General features: G+C 37.1%; 1 pseudogene; it reads right to left on the bottom strand.

Annotated features, from left to right (window-relative positions):
* Window positions 1-3831: 3831 nt before the first annotated feature.
* On the bottom strand, window positions 3832-3928 carry LOC138818275 (U6 spliceosomal RNA; annotated as a pseudogene).
* Window positions 3929-16392: the final 12464 nt, after the last annotated feature.

The raw sequence follows: 16392 nt of genomic DNA, 5'->3' as shown, positions 1-16392 counted from the left end.
TCAAATGCATCCACAATATGGACATAACACTTGCTTTTTGTTTGTTCGTTTTTGAAAGGAATATCTAACAAGCATATCCACAATACTTATTTTCAATGAATAAGATGGGATATTCAAACATAATATGGGTTGGATTAACTCTTAGTGAGAATAGATATAATCTTGCAAAGAAAGTGATTTTCAACAGAAATCCGGAAAGAGTTTATCCAACTTGTGTTTCACAGGAATAATCAGAGAGTAATACCTGTTTGGTCAAGTCTGTCCAAATCACTCTATGAGTGTATCTTAAAAGTATAACCAATTTAAGAGGTCAAATACGTATTTTGTACTGACAATCATCTTATAGCAACAACTTACTAATTATGTCTGTATCTTCTTACCTAACATACAATAAGAGCTGAAAGCTGTCTCTTTTTCTACCTTAATATTGTAAATGCTTTGATTATGATGTTATTATTAGACAAATAATATGTACAAAGGCTGGTTCCACTGAAATGACATGACAGAACACTGATAAAAACATTGCAACACAGTTAGCTTTTTTCAGCCTCACCCTGTCCACATTGGCAAACAACATTGCAACAGCACACGCACACATATACACATACACACATGTTCGCACATGTACACACACATATACACGCATGCTAAATTCAGGGTTTATTGTACAAAAAAGTCCACATAAAATATTAGTGATTAGGACAAATGATAATATGCCTTATTACAAAATAATACATAAAATATTACCACGCATGTTACATTTTACCTGCCTCTCCACATGTGACCACTTAATTTAGTTTTAATTAATTAATTACCTTATTAATTAATTTATTTGTTTGGTGCTAATACTAGGGCTTGAACTCAGGGCCTGGCTTTGTCCCAGAATTTATTTTTTGTTTCAGTTTTCTCAAGGCTAGCATTTTACTGCTTGTACCACAGCTCCATTTCTAGCTTTTGCTGGTTACTTTCAAATCAGAATCTAATGGACTGTTTTTTCTTGGTCTGTTTTCAATCCACAATGCTCAGATCTCATATTTCTGATTAACTACTACTAAAGACATAAGCCATCAGTGTGGCTTCTACATATTCCTATATAGTTATCTCATGCACATACTTAGATGGTAATTTTAAAATGAGAGTATAGAAGCAAGATGTACAGTGATGATACTGTCCTGTCAGAAAATCAAGTTAGTAACGTAAATTTATTCTTAAAACCATACACAAAAAATACCATGATATAGTGTGAGAGAACTCACTATTGAACATATGAGCCTTAAGAGCTTTCTAATAGATCCATTATTTATTGGTACCCAACATTAGAAAAATGTATAAGGCATTGGTAAAATAGAAGTCCTTTGCATGACTACATACATTCATTGTTTTTATAAGACACTTGCTTTCATCTAAAAAGTAGTCCTGTCTATTGTCTTCATGTGATTTTGATGATTGAAAGTGCTTAATGAGAAGGTCAAAATGTATTAGTAGTCCTTCACTATCAATTCTCATTTTCTTCTTGGAGAATATAATAATCAAATCAATAGTTCAGAATCAGCAAGCAATACTTCAGAATCATGATTCCAGTGCAAGTGGATCACCAGTAAGAGATCCTCAATACCAATTTCCACAAAGTTTTGTCACAGATACAATCTCCCTGCCTTCTCTAGCTGCTTTACTACCCTCTTATTCCTGCATCGTACAAGAAAAGTATGATTCAACTGATTTCAGTCAGATCTGTTATTAGAACTATCAAGGATTTATTTTACTGTCTGTAATTTGGTAAAGTTATGTCTCTTTACGTAGGCTACTAAAAATGTATTTACTAACTTCAAGTAAATACATAAATTCGATTTCCATCTCTTTTAAAAAATAAAATTTTGTTTGCTCTACAAATTGAACAGAGGCATGGATTTTGTGGCTAGCTACGTCACTAAACATCTGTCTCTTTCTTTCTCTCTCCCTTTCATGGTTCTCATAGATAATACGATTGCTCCATAATTATCCTAATTTATTTTGCTTTTATATTTTTGGTTGTATCATTTCACTTTTTGCTCTGCCATTTCCCAAATCATTTATATGGAAGGCATTATTTCCTATTTTCTCATGCCTAGAATAAGCTGCACATGAAGACATCACTGGTCCTCATTTTCAGTGTGTACATTTGAATATGGAGGAATATCTTTCCTCTGCTCTCCATCAATTCCCTACTCTCCAGTTAGAATAATTTCGAATAGTAAAATTGGAAAAAGAGAAAATAAATCATGGTGAATAAACAGTTGCAGAAAATTCACCAGATGTTTCTGACCAGTTCAACCAATGTGAACTATTAGGGAAATACATGAACATCTCATTCCCACTGGCAGTCAAAGTCTCTGGTTAGGCAATTCTTAGGAATCTGGGGAACAAGATGAAAAAGTAAGGAATGGTATCAATTGCAAGAAAAAAATTGGAGAATGATAAAAGTATATTTCTTCATTGGGCTGCCGAAAATATTCAGCTTACTACAGTGCGGATACTTCTTTCCCGAAAGGCCACTTATGTGAATAGTAGGGATGATGATCAGTATACCCCTCTTTGAGAAGCCTACGGTGGACACTTAGACATTGTCAGTGAGTTGGTGTCTCAAGCGGCACATGCAATAACTGTAGATCACTGGACACTCCTGAACAGTGCATATACGTGGAATAATACCAGAGTGGCTTCTTTCTTACTTCATCATGATACAGATACCAATGCCCAAACTAAAGGACTCTTTTTTTTTTAATTTTTTTTGGTCTGGTCGTGGGGCCTGAACTCTGGGCCTGGACGCTGTCCCTCATCTCTTCAGCTCAAGGCTAACGCTCTACCACTTGAGCCACAGCACCACTTCCCGCTTTTTTTTTCTGCTTATGTGGTGCTGAAGAATCGAACCTAGGGCCTCATGTATGCAAGGCAAGCGCTCTACCACTGAGCCACTTTCCCAGCCCAAATATTTTTGTTTGTTTGATTTTTGTTGTTGTTGTGGGTTTTTTTTTTTTTTTTGGTCGGTCATGGGGCTTGAATTCTGGTCCTGGAGCTATCCCTGTGATCTTCAGCTCAAGGTGAGCCCTCTACCACTTGAGACACAGCTCCACTTCCAGTTTTCTAGTGGTTTATTTGAGATAAGAGTACCACAGACTTTCCTTTCCAGGCTGGCTTTGAAACATGATCCTCAGATCTCAGTCTCCTGTGCAGCTAGGATTATAGGCATGAACCACCAGTGCCCGGCAGCACCAATATTTTACTGTAAAAATTCATTGATTCCGCGGAATTCTTCCAAGTGAATTGCCTGCCTTGGATGGAAAAATGTATTCAATAGTTTTTGTAAACATGTACAATAATTTCTTCAGTGTTTGTGATTTTCTAATAAGAAATAATTTTAATTTACCTGTTGAAATGAGTAGTACAGAAACCAAAATATTTCTGGTGCTTGTCTGAAAAAGTATATTTTAAAATATTCTATATTCTATGTTTGCATAATGTTCATAATTTATTTTCTCCTATATATACTTTGAATTCTATATTATTTTATAATATATAGGTTCATTAATGTGTCCTTTCCGATTGTATTCCATATAGAAACAGTTTGATTCCTTTTTTTCTAGGTCTTAATATTATTTTTCTTTGGGATAAAATGACAATGTTGTCTAATTTGAAAAGTTTTGTAAAGTTTATGCTATGTAAACGCCTTTCTGAGGTGATTTAATACACTGATGTCAAACTAAATTTGATTATATGAATTACGTGTATTGTTACACTTGTAATTTTGTAATCAACTTTTTAATCACTTTTTTCATTTCTTGCATCTGAAGAATGAAAAATATGGAATACTTCTCAAATTTTCATATTATCCTTGTGCAAGTGCCATGTTAATCTCTGTATTGTAATTTGAGTATACGTGCTGCTGAAGCATGTAATATCCTCTAATTATAATAGTTAATGATGCAATCTTTATACAGGCTTATATCTATGGGTGCCTACTTGTAACAAGGAAACCTTATTGTTCCTAACAATGCTATCGATCTTATTTCCCTAAAATTCTGTGAATAGTGGAAAAAATTATATTGATCAGTCAATTGCTCACATTTGCAAACGTTTTTGCCAATGAATATCTTGTCTTTTTATTTGGAATTTGATCATACTCTCTATTATTTATAGTTAGGTCCAAAGGTGATGGCTTTTTCAAGTACTTATTTATCCAGCTTTGTGGACCTAATGGATTCAAACTAAGCGTTGCTTAAGAGCTACTTCTAAACTTCTTCAGTTGACATTTTCCCAAATGAGGTGTTACTGGAACAAATGTCTACCTGAGCCTTTACCCTTCTTCCATGTGGGAACAGACCAACCAGAATACCTTACCCTGACAGCAAAGATTTTCTTACTAGAACAAAACTAATCTTGGTTACAAGGGATCATAGAGAGATGAACAGTTCAAACAGAACTGTTCAGACGAGAAGGTATTTTATCAAAATATAATTGTTTATTATACCTTTCATTTAAAAGTAGCTAAAGCCAAGAAGGTGAAAAAATTGTTTGTATCCATGATTACTTAATGTCCTGGCCTGTCTGTAAGTTCCTAGCAGGAACTTACACTACTGCCTTTTTATCACCAAATATTTTCATAGTTGCAGGAGAAGTGCATATGTTTCTCCTCATTATTAGGCATTAAATTGATAATGTTTTAATCACAGTGTTTCCTCTTGCCTCCATGCTGTAAATCTACAAATGATAAAGCTTTAGGTCTAATTCTATCAAACACTGAAGTAGAGATAATGGAATCATACTTTAAAACAGAGTTGCCTTTGATACAGTAACTACAACAGAACAATACAAAATGTGTGTCTTTTAATCATATTATATATAGTTATATATTTTATATTTATATGTGCTGATTTTATATTTCACACAATGAAACTTACTAGAATTGGTTGGTAATTTGACCAATAAATTGATATTTATTTACTCCAATAAATAGAATTGGAATATAAATATTTAGGTTTCAAATATGTATTAGACTAGAAAACGTACCAATGCAATCTTTTTAGTATAAACTTGTGATACATTATAACTGTTCTTGCTCTTCTGAATCCACATGATAAAAAAACAATGTTTTCCTCTAATCTCTAATGGATTTTACTCTGCTGCTCTGTTTATTGTTTTAACTTGCTTGTCCCAAACTGTTTTTGTCCATATTTCTGAAGCATTCTTACTGATTATGCTCAAATTTTGCTAAGATGTCTAAAAAATATTATTCTTCTGCAGTACCCATGGGTCCTAGGATGCCAAGGCCCAGTTACCTGCATCATCAGATAACAGGGGCAAGACTTTTCACCCAGGCCCATGCAATATATCAACACAAAGTAATTGAAGACCCATCTCAATTTCGCATTTCCTATATTTCAGGGCCCCAATTCCTTGAGATGCAGGAATTAGCAGTAAGCAATTGTGAAATGCAAGGCAACTTAAAATGAAGGATGAGATCACAAAATTTGAGAGAAAGTACTGTAATTCAAACATTCAATTTACAGATGACCAGCCCATATGAGTGAACAAGTTCACAAAGCGTCATAAGATTATTTTTAATACCTCCCACCTATGATTAACTAAAGATTTTAGTCCAAAATAAGTGGGCCAAAAAATAGTTCCTAGAAGGATAGAACTATAATTGGTCTACCAAAGCCCGAAAACTTGACTTAGAGGTCAAATGTAATTCAGAAAAATATTTGAAGCACTAAGGAGTGCTTCAAAACACTGGGACTTCAGTACAACATGGTTCTATGGTATAAAAATGTCACTCTCAAACCAATGATAATCTACATTTAATCTCCTGAAAGTATATTCCTTTTCAAATAAACTTTTTAAAATCACTTTCGCCAAAATAACATTTGACAAGTTGATGATATTTAGTGACTTTACAAGTTTTTCAAGTGTAGGGAGCAAGTTACAATACAGTTGAATTATTTACACAGCACTAATTCCAAACATGTTCAACCATTCATTAAAGTGTAGAAATAGTACCAGCCACAATTTGTGTTTTTCAGTATGGGACTTTCAGAAATGTGTTTAATATATCAGCCTCCTAAATTTCAAACCCAAACGTTAGCTAATAAATTTCATCATTTAATAAGGTACATTTTAAACAATCACAAATAGTTGCCTTATCATATGTTATTTTATGTTTTCCCTCTGTCTAACATAGTAAGAAATATGACTTTAAGTCTTGAAAATGGGTATTAATCAGAGATATGACAAACATAATATCTGTCTTCTATTTCTATCATATTCCTATCTTGGAAAAAATTTTAATTTTCTTCTTTTTCCAAAACTTATAGGTTGTAGAAAATATTATTCCATGTAAAATAAAAGAATCACACGATTGTACAAAGCCATTTATAAAAAAGCATAGTTAGGAATACATTCTAAGCCATTTTTTAACTTTCTTTTTGACTAGAGATTAATCTTTCAAACGGTTGAGAAAAAATCATGTTTAGGTGCTTCCCGTCTCCAGTCTTGCAAATTGTTGCTGCAGATGAATGAATTATGGAAATATAAGCTGACATCATTTCAAGAATATGCAGGATTGAAACTCCATGGAATGTATATAAACCTTTCAAAGTGTTAGTAGACAGTTTAACAGAATGACTACCAGGAAGTTGAAACCAAAGAGGAATTATAGTAAAGACATAGAATGAATGAAAAATGAACAAGGAGCAAATACAGCTAGAATACTGAATGTACACATAAGATGAAGGAAGTGGTAAATTGGAAATAAATCTTGGAGAAAGGGTTGGTTGAGAATGATAGAAGGAGTGACTCTGATCTAGGAGCATTGGACAATTAGATGGATATATTTAATTGTAACACAATTGCACAAACTTTTAAAATTCAGTTAAAAACACAACTAGAAACAAAACACACAAAAATCACAACCAAACAGCAATCTCTAGATAGTATGAATATGACCACTCAAAATTTTAATCAGTTAATGAAGGGCAGTCGTGGGAAAAGCAAACAAAGCTGTTCAAAGAGGGAAGTTTGGGATAGGGGAGAATTTTGAATAGAATTAAATAGATTGTCTAAGTTTATAAATCACCTATATCAGCTGCATACAGTATCTTTCTTCTAGGAGTTTTCTGTCTGAACTGGATAATCCAGTCCTGAGACACACTGGGTAGTTTGTGAGGTAGAATGGAAGAAACAAGATCAAGAACCCATTAATCCACTGGAGATAAAACAATCCTCCATATTTTCTCTAATCTCTCTTCACTACTCTTTCTTCATACTTTTAAGTCAATTGATTTTGAATTATATTTTTCCTTCTTTCTTCTGGCAAAGTAATTGGTCAAAGTAATTTTATTAAATATTATTTGCCATTTTCTTCTTTCATGCTGTTTAATTGGCCAAGTGAGTCCATAAAATTCCCTCTTGTATTTGGTTGCCATGAAACAACATCTATGTTTATAAGGAGAAATCTAATGTAAAACCTTGTCTCCAGAAAACAGTCCAAGATGCTGTGATCACAAATACTTGGCTATATATTTTTTTCTTTTACCTTGAAAGACTTCTTGTGTCTAAAGTGCCCACAAAAATAAGTACTCCATCACTTGTTGGTTCAATCAGAATTGTCTAACGTCAAAGATATATTTTGCTAAGAAGATGCTTAGAGGAAACCAAAAAATACTGCACTTTTTATCTTCTCTCTTAAGATTCTCCTTAGATACCATATCAGGAACAGTGAAGTTATTCTATGCAAAATTATTGTAATAGATTATTTTTCTCTTGGTCTTGCATTTGTTCACCAAGATGTATGGAGGAGAATAGAGTTAAATCACCCATACCTTGGAAGAAAGTGTCTGTTACAAAAGGAAAATGCTTCTATGTCCTACTTCTATGTCCTACTCTTAGCTCTTGCCAGAGTTCCAATTAATCACAGCTTCTTGGCTTCCAGTCTAGTGAAGCTGAAGGACCATACGGGCTCCACCACTGCTACATCTTCATTATTTCTCTTTTAAAACTCTTCAAGTTGCCTCATTTGGATGTGGAATGTATTTTCATGTCTTCATTCAATCAGTTCTGCATTGTAGTGAGCCAAATGGGCTCTGTAAAATCACTTTAGGGAGTAAAAATACTAACACAATTTACATCAAAAAATTTTGGCCTCACTTCACTGCTGAAGTCAATACGCTTAGCTAAGGCTTCTAAGAAAACTTTTATTATTAATTTTTCCATTTTTTCAATTCTTTTCTGAACTTTTTGGCATATGTAATAAAAGAAGTCTTCACTACCTCATATTAATAAGAATATTATTTTTTGTGAGCCACTTAGAAATGTGAAATCATTGGTTTGAAGTATCCAATCAAATTTTTTTCTGTGTTTCACTGCTTCAAGTCCAAAGACATTGTGGAAAGTGTTACAAACAGAAATGTGTAATCCCAACACCTTCTTTCATTGTGGAGGGCACTTTCTCCCTAAATATTTTGACTCAAATTATCTTTTTCAGAGAATTACTGTTTGGTAATTAAAGGTAAATTCACACATTTTGATGCCTTATTTTTTAAAGAACTTTTCATTTAAATTCCAATACAACCTTCTTTCAAACAGTGAGAATATAGTTCCTGGGTAAGGACAATTCCAAGGGAACCTACAGGATTTACAGCAAGGTTTCTGAGGTTTGTTTGTTTAGTTTGAAAAAGAGCCATCTTCATCCACATTGCTCCCTCTCTACTAAGTCTCCTTGGATTTCTTTGCATGAAAGCCTATTCTTCCAGGCAATTTTAAATTTTCTTAATAGGCTAAGTTATTAATAATTTTGAACTATTAAATTTTACCTGTCATAAATTTAAAACTGTTGAAAATCCTTTATTAGAACCGCAAAGTCACCAATCCTAATGCCACCTTTACCATCAAAATGTTAATATGCTGTTTTCATGATATAGTATCCATGCAGCTATTATTTTCCAGTGGCTTTGTTATGCATATATGTAACCATATTAGCTGATGCTAAGCAAAATGAATTCCAAGATATGGAACCAGATTTTTTTTTCATTTGTGGTTGTTGTTTTTGATGAACTATGTGATTTCTCTTTTCTTTGGGATTTTCCCCTATGGTTTATCCCTTCTGTATGGTGAGACAATGGTGAGCATAATAGTGAGACAAAGGACAAAAGGCAAACCAATGCAATAGCAATACTCACAAGACAATATGTTGGAAATGTACTTTACAACTTGTGAGGGGTGAAGGGGTGAAGGAAAACTGTGAGAAAAATGAGGGAGGGGTAACAAGTTTGAAATGTTTTTTATTCACTACCTTACAATTACTGTAAAGTCACTGTACATCAATTTGATAATAAAATTGAAAAAATAAGCTGCATAAAATGTAAATTTACAGTATTGGCACAGTAAATATTATTCTTTATATAGTAACATTTTAAAAATCAATGCTATTTGGCTTCTAATTTGAATTAATTACCCCTTATTTATCAGAGGTTCATCAACTTGAATGTTATCCAACTAGACACTATTTTCACAATATACTTGCCAAATTTTTCAAAAAAGAATAAATATAGTACTTTCTCATTCTAAAACAGAAAACAGGGTCTGGGAAGATGGCTCAGTGGTAGAGCGCTTGCCTTGCATGCCTGAGGCCCAGGGTTCGATTCCTCAGCACCACATAAGCAAAAAGAAAAAAGCCGGAAGCTCAAGTGGTAGAGCGCTAGCCTTGAGCTGAAGAGCTGAGGGACAGCACCCAGGCCCAGGGTTCAGGCCCCACGACCGGACCCAGTTTAATACTATGGAAACACATAATTTTAAAAGTAAGTAAGTTTTTAAGAGGACAGAATATATGTGTTCTTCAAAATTCCTATGACTAACAACTACTCATTTTTAAATTCTCAACATTCCGAAGCGATTCAAAACAGTACCTGTTTGCATGTTAAGTAATTCTGCAATAGATGCAGTTTCCAATGGGGTGTTACAGATTGAGAAGTAAACAGAAAAATAGCCACATTCTTGTAGAGGATAAAACTGTGAAGCATGTGTAATAATTAATTCTTCAAGAGTAAGCAATTGTTTATAAGAGTAAGCTATTATGTCTATGACCATCAATCCCAAAATTTATGCCATAAAGTCATCCTAGCCCAACAGTTTCCAACTTGTAAGGGACACCTTAAAATTCCTTAATTCACATCATGAATACCTTATCTCTATTTTGAATAAATACTACACCTCTGCTAATGTGACACCCTCCTTGTTCTGAAAAGAACACCACAATAAACTGAGCTGCATCATTTTTCCTCCACTGGTATTTTTGAGATCAGAACACTTGCTAATATTATTTATATTTAGACTTTTTTAACTATCATAGATATTCAGTATGCTAAGATAGGAAAATTATGATTCAAAGCCTTCCCAGGCAGGAAGGTTTCTTTGAATCTTATCTCCAAAAAACTTGTCTGCAAAAGCCAGACTCAAGTGGCACTGAGGTTGAAGTGGTAGGGCTTGAGCGTTGAGCATAAACAGGATCAGAGACCCTGTCCATGCCAAGAGTTCAAGTTCTAGGATGAACCATTAAAAAAAATTGAAAAAAACCCCAAACCTAGCATTGTTCTCCATGTATACAGAGGCACGTAAATAAGGAAATGGCTTCCTGTGGTACATATAGGTAGAAGAAAGATGTCACACAATTACTCTCTTCATACCATATTAAACCAAACCTTTAAAAATTGGTTTTTCTAAATGTATAAATTAATGTCATCCATTTTTGGCAACTCTGTCTAGATTATTATAAGTGCCTATGTGTGTATGTGTATGTTTGTATGTATGTATGTATGCAAAAACTTAAAGCTGTAATTCAGCAATCTTGCTCGTGACTGGTATCCCAGCTTTGGCTGGTTAATTATAGGTAGTGTCTCAAAGCCTATACTGTCCAAGCTGGATGCAAATTGAACTTCCCAGACTCCTTTATATTCTTAGGTTTTATTTTTCCAGGAGTATCAACTTTTAAACTTCAAACACTTCTGGCTTTTTTGGTGTTTAATTACAGATAAGTGTTGGAGAGACTCTCTTGCCTGGGTTGGCTTTGAACTAAGACAGTAAGAAAGCTAAGTGACATCAACTCTATGGACTACTCTTTTGAACCTAGAAATATTAGATGAAGTTTATTATAAAGCTAATATTTGACAATTTTTGAAGAAGAGAATATGTTTAGCAAAGAAGCCATAACAAGTAACTCAGTAAAAGTATGTGCACTACTAAATCATTTGGGAAGATTACTATTGACTTCATCATTCCTTTGGGGGAAACTTAAACTTATATTTGCACTTTTTTGTTGGTTGTGGGGATTGAACCTTGATCCTGGGCACTGTCTCTCAGCTCTTCAGCACAACTTGAGCACTCTACCACTTTAGCTACAGCACAACTTCTGGGTTTCTAGGGTTAATTGAAGATAAGTGTTTCATGGACTTTCCTGACCAGGCTGGCTTTGAACCACAATCCTCTGGACTCAACCTCCTGAGTAGCTAGGATTACAGGCATGAGCCACCAGCACCCCGCTTATATTTGCATTTATGTGCACTTAATGTCACTATGTAGACAAAGAATGGAAATATGAACCATATGATGTGACATTGCAGCTTTTCAGAATAATTAAGGTAGCAATAAATATGTCCTCCTTTTCCATTTTGTTACATAAATGACTCATGAGCTATGGGACTCTTACATTAGCATCCTCTTTCATCATTGTAGGTGTATTTAGTATTAGGAAATGTTCATAGATAAATACAGCAAGACAGATTTTTAGAAAGCAAAGGAGATCAGGTATGAAAGATCAGCATCGAAGGAGATACATTCATCACACAGAGATTAAGAACTAGCCTAGGAGATTTTGAATGCTAAAGACAATGAGGAATAAGCCTAGTTGATAACTAGTTCTTTAATAAGCAAAAATGGTTCCCTAGAACGGGTTCTGCTATACCTTAGTTACTATCATTTATTCTTTCCATCTGGAGTTATTCCTTCTCTTATGTCACAACTGTTAATTAGCCTCTGCTTTTTTTGTAAGATGACTGGCCAAAATAGTTTCTGAATCTCACTTACACTATCCTTCTCATTGTGATTAGCAGTGACCCCACTCAAAAGCCTAGAATCTTTGAATTTCCAGAATTAATCTTCACCTGACATCTAAGCACATTCCTAGCATTAATTGCCGTGACCCAATGAACAAAAGGTTTTTTTCAACACAGTATCCTAACATAGGTAAAGTACATGTATGAGGAACTATTGTCAGGTATCAGCATGGAAGGAGCAATTATATATTCCAAGTATGGGTTCTTTATTTCGCATTTACTAACTAAATGTTCATTGTTGTTGTTGCTGTTGTTTTGGAAGTCCGGGGGCTGAAACTCGGTGCTTGGGAATTATTCTTCAGCGTTTTTTCCCCTCAGGGCTAACCCTCCACCACTTGAGGCACAGGACCACTTCCAGTGTTTCCTTTTCAATTTATGTGGTACTGAGGAATTGAACCCAGGGTTTCATGCATGCTAGGCAATCACCATACCATGAAACCACATTCCCAGAACCCTAAATGACTTTCTTAAGATGGCATTACATTTTCATTCTATAACTCTGTATCATAATTTTAACCAGGAATTTTTGCTAGAAAAGAACATTGAACACAGTACTGAGTCCAGTAATGCTAGATGGACAATGTATAACTGTCACAGTGTAGCCAGGGCACAGAGGGACTTAGCTTATGGAGCTGGTACAACAGACTGAACGAGACAGCTCCTGACCGACAGCCTACCTCGAGAATGAGAGGACCACCTTGGTTCCAGCCACATGGGGATGCTGGACCACCTCCTCCAGCACCCATTGAATCAGTTCCTGAGAGACAAAGAGAAAGAAAGGTCAGAATTACACTTAAGCCAGGTGCTGGTGGCTCAGGCCTATAATCCTAAGTACAATGGAAGCTGAGATATGAAGATTGTGGTTTATAGCCAGCCTGGGCAGGAACACCTGTGAGACCCTTATCTCCAAGGAACCATCAAAAAACTGGAAGTGGTGCTGTGACTCAAGTGGGTGGAATGGTAGCTTTGAGCTGAGGAGCTCAGGGAGCTGCCCTAGGCCCAAAGTTCAAGCCTCATGACTGAAATGAAGTGGACTTCCCACCACAAGAAGTGGACTGAATAGCACCCATTGTACTAGGGAGCATGGCAGAGAAGTCAGGCGGAGTTTCCTGTCAGCTGGGAGTCATTAGTAGGTCACCCAGCTTCTCTATGCCTCAGTTTCCCCAGCTTCAAAACTGAACAAAGTGAAGGATCCCGTTACTCATGGGGATAGAGTAATAAAGAAAGAGAGCCATGTTTTGTTTCATAATCACATAACTGTTGCACCGTTAATAACACACACCATCTAGATTTTTCCGGGTATCTTCCTATCATATGCTCACAGAATTGCCAAGAACATTATCAGATGGCCCCTCCCTCTGTGCCTGTCCCTGCTCCAGAGATCCCTCTGTATCAATCCCTTGTTTCCTCACAACTGTCCCATGAGGAAATTGAAGTCCAATGGTTGAGGCCCAACCTAGAGATTCACCTCTGGTCAAGAATCGGCTGCCGTAGACTGAGTTTGGAACAATCCATCTAAACCAATGACTGAGCATGTTGCTACATATATACCATCCCAACTACAGAAGAACGGGCCTCGTGGCTCAGGTCTGTCACAGATAGGAGGACCATGATCTAGCCCAGAATGAGCATATATTAATTCTCCATCTCAGAAATGCCCATGACAGAAAAGCTTGACTCGCATGGTAGAAGACTTGACTGGCAAGTCTAAGGCTTTGAGGTCAAACCGTAATATACCAAAAAGAACCAGAGTCTCAGGACGCTGAGATCTGAAGATCACAGCTCAAGATTTAAAATAGGGTTGGCCTCGCTCATTAGACATCATTATGAGAAGACCCAGAGACTGACCTATGCTGTTGCGCTCCATACTAGCAGAATTCATATCCTTACTAAGAGTTGACCATGCTCTTTGTCCTCCTGGGAAGCCATCCCCTGCAGGCCACACTCCCAGGTCCTCCCAAGCTCCCACTGCCACCAACCAGGCCCAAGGGAGTACACAGCTCCTTTGCACACAGATCCCTTGTTCTTGTAATTTAACTGTGCTGTGTCCCCTTCAAGCCTCTCACCCTTCCAGGCCCCCAGACCTCAGCTGTGAAGCCCATACATGCCTCAAAGATAACAGGTAGAAGTTACCAAAGCTTTCATCCTGCTTGTTACAACCCACTTCTACACACACACACACACACACACACACACACACACACACACACACACACACACACACAGACACACACACACACAGACACACATCCAGACAGGTGACAGAAGACTCCTCCATGCAGTACCTGCAATTTGCCAACTGATCACTCACCTGAGCACAGTCAGGCTGTACAAGGAAAAAGATTATCTCTCTGTCTCTCTGTCTCTGTCTCTGTCTCTCTGTCTCTGTCTCTGTCTCTCTTTCTCTTTCTCTCTCTCTCTCTCTCTCTCTCTCTCTCTCTCTCTCTCTCTCTCTCTCTCTCTCTCTCTCTCTCTCTCTCTCTCTCTCTCTCTGTCTCTCTCTCTCTCTTCAGGTGAAAATTTGACTGAGCACAGAAGACAAGGGCTCACACAGCAAGGGTGTCTATCTTCTGCATCCAACACCTCCCATCCCCAGAAAAAAAGGAAAAAACCCAGAAGGCAGGTGTATTCATGCTGCTCCCCACCTCTGACTAAAGCCACTGGGTTCCCACCAGGGAGTGGAAGGGCACAGATGTGCTGCTGTGTGGCTCCCACTGCTCCAGGCCAGGGGATCTTTGGCGCGCACTCCTCACCCAACCTGCATCTCCCCGTATCCTGGACACTAGCCGCTTGGGGATGGGGGTGGCATCCTCGGGTCAACCCCCAGCCCCACCCCTGGGGCACATTTGTGGCAGGGCATGGGCCAGACTGTGGGGCACAGGGGAGGCGCGGTCCGGGTCGGAGGGGAGGTAGTGGTGTCAACAAACAGAGCGAATCAAGGTGCAGCAAGGAATGTGGGTGTGGCCACCATTCTTGTATCCCATTGGTCAGAAAGAACCATGAAACAATAGAGGTGTGGCTGGAATCTTCTGGTGCAGGCAGAATGGGTGGAGTCAAAATGAAGGCAGCCCCTTTCCCAGGGAACTCTGTCCAATCCAGTTGGGGACAAGAGAGTGACCCACTTTAACAGGATGGCTGCACAGATTGTTGTGTATGTCTGTTTGTTCCCAGACCTTGAACTCAGGATCTGGGCACAATCTGTGAGTTGTTTTTGATCAAGGCTAGCTCTCTACCACTGGAGCCACACGGCTTTACTTCTGTCTTTGATGGCACAAGTTGGACAGGAGTCTCAAGGACTTTCCTGCCTAGGGTGACTTTGACCATGATCTTCCTTTCACAGCCTTGTAAGTTTAAGGAGGACTGCTGAGAGTCACTGATGCCTGGTTTTGCTGATGTTCTTGGACAGACCTGTGAGTTCCCTATCCTCAGGTTTAAGTGGTTGGAGCAGGAGCCCACAGCTTGAATCCTGGTCCTGCCACCAACAAATGGCAGGAGATCCTATGAAATTCATTCCTATTCATATGATTACCAAAGGAATGTGATGTATGTCATGATAAAATGGGCAGTACTTGAATGATTCGAGGATAAAATTATACACAATTACATAATAGGACACTGGTCGATATTATTAATACTTTATGAAGCATTTAAACAATCACCTTCATTAAATGGAGGCCAAATGAAATACCTACGAATTGGGCATCACATAGAATAGAGATGCCATTTTTTTTTCTGCCAGGACTGGGATTTGAACTCATGGTCTAGGTAACCCTGCCGTTGCACTGTGTGGGAAGGGGAAGCTTGCCTCCTTGAATTCAAGAAATTCAAGTCTGTTTCTTAGGCCTGAAATAGATGCCCACCACTAGAAAACATATTATTTGTTTACATTTTAAATATATGATTTATATTTTTAAACATATGTTGATTCCATATTGCATTCAGTGTAGTTATTTTATTTTTTGTTTTATTCATGTATTGACTACTCATTTTATTAACTATTATGACAAATAGAACAGTGATTACATTGATTACATAGGATATAGGTTTGCATATGTATTGCACGTCCTTCCTGACACCCAGGACTTTCACAGAAAAGGAAAACATGTGTCACCATCAGCTTCTTACTACACGATTTATTTTTTGGGAGTGCTGGCATCTGAACTCACAGCCTTCAAGGCCCAATTCATGAATGGGTCAGTGTCAGCCTGCCATCCTGTGGCAAATTGAGCTGACAGGCAGTCCCGAGTACCTGAAA

The sequence above is a fragment of the Dipodomys merriami genome, unplaced genomic scaffold (genome assembly GCF_024711535.1).
Source record: "Dipodomys merriami isolate MVZ:Mamm:240054 unplaced genomic scaffold, mDipMer1.0.p SCAF_726, whole genome shotgun sequence".
Taxonomy (NCBI): Eukaryota; Metazoa; Chordata; class Mammalia; order Rodentia; family Heteromyidae; genus Dipodomys; species Dipodomys merriami.
This window is presented reverse-complemented; position numbering and strand designations above follow the sequence as displayed.